This window comes from Sturnus vulgaris, chromosome 25 (assembly GCF_052056855.1).
Source record: "Sturnus vulgaris isolate bStuVul1 chromosome 25, bStuVul1.hap1, whole genome shotgun sequence".
NCBI classification, from domain to species: domain Eukaryota; kingdom Metazoa; phylum Chordata; class Aves; order Passeriformes; family Sturnidae; genus Sturnus; species Sturnus vulgaris.
The window spans coordinates 6227624-6232740 of record NC_142267.1 but is presented as its reverse complement, the minus strand read 5'-3'; positions in this window follow the sequence as shown (position 1 = coordinate 6232740).

Here is a 5117-nt window from a genome sequence, read left to right as displayed (position 1 = left end):
CTTCCCAGTGTGAGTCCTTTGCTTTGGGGGGGGTTCTTGGTGGGATTCCCTGGCCACTGTGTGGCTGTTCAGTAAAATACCCCAAAACCCCATCATGATTTAGTGTGTGAGATTAGGTCTGGGTTTCAGAGGGGATAAGGAGCTTCCTTCAGGTTTTGGGGAGTTGGGTTTTGCAAGCCCTGGATTGCACAGCATTTGGTAAACTGATGGATCCAGGATTTTAAAAATCAGGGGAAATTTGGTTTGATTATTCTCTGAGGCAGAGATGGAGCTGAAAAATCTTCTGCTGTCAATTCTCTGCACAGTTTATCCTGTCACCTTGGTCAGTGCAAGGAAGCAGCAAAAATCCTGCCTTCATCCCACACCTTCCTTAATTAGTGTTGTAATTACAGGTATTAATAAAGCAGCCATTGTGTTTTCCAATCCCAAGCAGGATGTAGGAGCTCTGCCATCCCTTATTTTCTCCTTGGCAAGCAAGGACCCCCCCGGATGCTTTTGGTGACCTCTGTACCTATACATATATCACAAAAACCAGACATTTCTGGCCCAATTTCCTCTCTCTGGACTCCATCTCCGGGGATGGAGAGGTCTCCCAAGAAGGGGGTTGGTGTCACCAGCCCCAGCATCTCCAGAGGCCTCCTCAGAGCCCCCTCTTTGCATCCAAGGGGATTTTCACCCCAGTAAATATTTTCCTTAAAGAAGTGCACTCCGGTGCTGTTACCGGGGTGACCACAAGCGCCTCATTAAGAGAAATTAGTTTGGATACAGTTGTCAGCTATAGCTTAATAAACAACCCCCTTTATGCTGTGTAAATAAATATTTGCACGCAGCTCCTGCAAGGGGAGGGAGAGACGTCCCATCCCGGGCAGCCTCGTGCCAAGGGGAGTTTTGGGGCGAGAATTGGCCAAATTGGGGTTATGGAGAGACCCCGCAGGGACCCCTCCGTGTCCCCATCACACCCGCGGTGCTCAGATTTTGCTGCTCCTGTCAGGGCAGCGGCTCCTCCTCCGCAGGGGCTCATTAGCCAGGAGCCGGAGGAGCCTTTTCGTGCTTTGAAGGGTTATGAAACCTGAGGGAGAGGGAGAGGAGGAGGACGGCAGAGCTTAAAAAAGAGCCGTCGTGTCCCCCCCCGCCCCACCAGCCAGCCGAAGGAAAAGGGCTGGCAGCAGCTCCAGCACAGATTGCGCCTCTGCCCCGTCCCCCGCCGCCGACGGGGTGCAGAACTTTGCTAGAAAATGACATTTTTAAAAGAATTTGCCGTGTTTGGTGTGCGTGTGTCCCAGTGAGGGGTGGGAAGGGGGCGCAGAGGTCGCACCCCAGCCACAACCCCCCGGCAGCACCCGCTGCTATCCAGGCGCTGTTCCAGATGCTTTTAGCTCCCCATCTCTCCAAATTGATGCAACTTCTACCTGCGATGCTGGGGAGGGGGTCTGAGCCCACCAAACAAACCCCCAAACCCCCCAAACCTGACCCAGGGAGCAGCGTGGAGCTGCCTTGTGTTAACTACAAAAGAGTTTTGCTTCAGGCGTGTTTTTCACTTTGATTTTCCCCATCCCAGGACCCCGGGCACGCCAGCGGGGGATGCAGCCATTTGGTGCCGTGGGCTCCATCACTCCTAAAATAGAGCCCAGGGGCAGCTTTTGGGTGTCGGAGGCATCTGAGTGAAGTCATGTGGATGTTATGCAAGACTTGATGATAGGTTGTAAACAGCTATTAAAGTGATTGACAGGCCCAGGACGAAGTTTTGAGGGGGGGAAGAAAGGGGAAAGATGAGTAATAATGATTAAAATAATTATCAAATCGAGACGTTCCTTGAATTAGGGGAAAGTTTTGTGTGGAGGGAGGAAGATGAAGAAATCACATTTGAGTGCTTCCCTGAGCTGGGGATTGGGAGGATGGGGCAGATACTGAGCACATAAAGTTTGGAAAGGAGGGTTTCGCTTCTTCAAAATCAGCTAAAAAAGCAATTTCAGCAGAAATTTGGCGGATTTGGGTTCACTGAGTGCCGCTGGGTGCTGGCACCCCCAAAGCCCAAGGGCTGAGCAGCCCAACGAGAGCAGCCCTGAGTTAATTAGGAGAAACAAGCAGATTATGGGGAAGACAGCTTCTATTTATATATAAATACTTCAGTAATCAGCAGTGAAGGGCAAGGGAAATCCAATAGAAATATGTGACTGTTTAAGAAGCTTTTTGAGCAAAATGTTACACAATCAGTTGCATTTGCCTGGGCCTCGCTACAAGTCCCAAGAAATTAAAGGGAAAAAAAGAGTGACCCTGAGCAGAAGGAAAGAGAAGGGATTTGTAGAAGCCTCTTCCCATCAGATAAGGGGGAATCTTGGGAGCCTAAATGATGTTAAGGATGCCAGCAGCTCACTTTGACCCCAAGCCCCTCAGCTCCCCAGCCCAGAAGCAGCGAGCTCCACACCTCACGATGCTGGGGAAGTGCAGTTATGTACAGGTGAATTTCACTTGGGGAAAAAAAGATGCCTGGAGCTTCTCTGTGTTCCCAGGGTGCTGCTGTCAGTGGGTGCTGACACGGAGCAAAAATAGCTCCCCACGATTTCACACATCGCCCTCGCTGCCTCCTGCAGCTCTGCTGCACCCCAGCACAACACAGACTCTGGGGGGGCTCCGGGGGTCCCTGGGCTCAGAACCACCTTCACAATGGCTTTTAGTGGCAATCAGAGGGTTGGATGCTCACCTGCGGGCTGGGAGCTCTCTGAGCACCTGGGGGTTGTGTCCTTTCGTGCTGTTTCTCCTCCCAGGGCAGCGGCTCTGAGATTTTGGGGTTTGTTTATCCTGAAGGCACTATGAGGCCTGAGGCTGAGGTTTTGGGGGTGTCTCAGAGGAGGGATGGGTGCATGGCTGGGGTGTCTGACCCTGCCAGTGAGCTGGTTGTCCCAGTGTTGTGCCTTTGGGGTGGCTGCTGTCCCCATAGAGTCATTCCCTATATAAAGGAGGATGGAAATTTTTCCCCTTGGCTGCAAGGAAGCAGCAACACTGCCCAAGGGTCCCTGGTGAGTGTTTGCTTCAGCTCTGGGTGTGCCTGTGGCTTTGCTGTGTGGGTTTTGGGGGGATTGTATTTAAATCAGGAGAATCAGCCCCTCCTGTGCAATGACTTCTGGTTTTCTCTTTCTGTGCCATCTGTAAAGTTCCCTTTGCTGTGGGAAGTTTGTGCTGGGCTGGGATGCACATGAGTCCTGCAGGTTCTTGTGCCCTCCAAGTGCAGCCTCTTTGGGTCCCTTGTAATTGTTAAAATCATTAAATCTTCTCAAGACACAGGTATGATATTTCTAATATTTAAAAAGCCAAACTAGAGGTCTGTGGGCTTCTCTGCTCATTAAATTAGATAATTTCTTAGCTTTTTTGTTGTGATTTTTAATCCTTTCTTTGTACAAGGCAGGAAAACAAGGGGTATGGGTAGTGAGAGCTTGTGGGTTTGTGGGGTGGGAAGGACTGGAGTCAAAATATCAGCTCCAGTGCAGTGAACACAGCACCTGGGAATCTTGGAAAGGAAGGCTGTAAAGGGTGTAAATCCCTTGGGAAAGGTGACTTGGTTGGCCCTGCAGGTTCTTACAACCCTCTCTGGCCGTGTTCTCACTGACAGCCGTGGAGTTGAGCCAGACCCAAAGCAGCACAGCAGGCAGAGACAACGTGTGTTAGGGCATGAACGTGTTTTAGGGCATGAACAACGTGGTTTATGGAATGAACAACATGTTTTAGGCTGAGCTGCCCTGTGCCAAACTACCAAGGGTTGGCCAAAGGCAGCCCCGGGTGCTGGTGTGGTGCTGGTTTAAAGGCAGAGAGCAGGACTCCTGAGAGCAGGACTGGGAGCCCAGGGCTGCCACTCACCCACGGGTGTCCTGCCCCACAGAGGCTCCCCAGGAGCCCAAGCCCTGCAAGAAGCTTCCCCAGCACCTCCTTGGTTAAAAGGCTTTAAAAAATGGTTTTCCCCTGGGACTAACCCCAAGTCCCAGCCTGGAAGTGTCAGCAGGAGAGCACTGGATGCCATAGGGCATCCTGCAGCCTGCTCGCTGGCTTTGGGGGTTTTTGCAGCCTTTTTACAGCCGTTAAGGGTTGAATTCCTGCTGGTTTTGGTCTCTCCACAAGGATGGTGAAGGGATGGGGTCAGTCCTGCTGCAGGGAGTTGTGTCACTTGGTTTAGCAGTGGCTGCACCATGCCCTGCTCCAGACCCCGCGGGACTCTGGCCACGGATCCATCCCAAGGCGTGGCTTTGGGGCCGTGGTTCCTGCTCACTTTTCCTCCCTCCTTGAGGCTGCACATGCTGCTGCCGCTTATGCAAGCGCCGGGAGCCTTGTGTAACAGTGCCGCGGGCGGGGCACGGCCGGGGGGTGGCGACCAGGGGCCCGTCGGCATCGGCACACCCAGAGCATCCCTATCCTGCATCCCCACACCCAGAGCATCCCTATCCTGCATCCCCACACCCAGAGCATCCCTATCCTGTATCCCCACACCCAGAGCATCTCTATCCTGCATCCCCACACCCAGAGCATCCCTATCCGACATCTCCACACCCAGAGCATCCCTATCCTGCATCCCCACACCCAGAGCATCCCTATCCGACATCTCCACACCCAGAGCATCCCTATCCTGCATCCCCACACCCAGAGCATCCCTATCCTGCATCCCCACACCCAGAGCATCCCTATCCGACATCTCCACACCCAGAGCATCCTTATCCTGTATCCCCACACCCAGAGCATCCTTATCCTGTACCCCCACACCCAGAGCATCCTTATCCTGCATCCCCACACCCAGAGCATCCTTATCCTGTATCCCCACACCCAGAGCATCCTTATCCTGTACCCCCACACCCAGAGCATCCTTATCCTGTATCCCCACACCCAGAGCATCCCTATCCTGTATCCCCACACCCAGAGCATCCTTATCCTGTATCCCCACACCCAGAGCATCCCTATCCTGCATCCCCACACCCAGAGCATCCCTATCCTGCACCCCCACACCCAGAGCATCCCTATCCGACATCTCCACACCCAGAGCATCCCTATCCGACATCTCCACACCCAGAGCATCCTTATCCTGCACCCCCACACCCAGAGCATCCTTATCCTGCATCCCCACACCCAGAGCATCC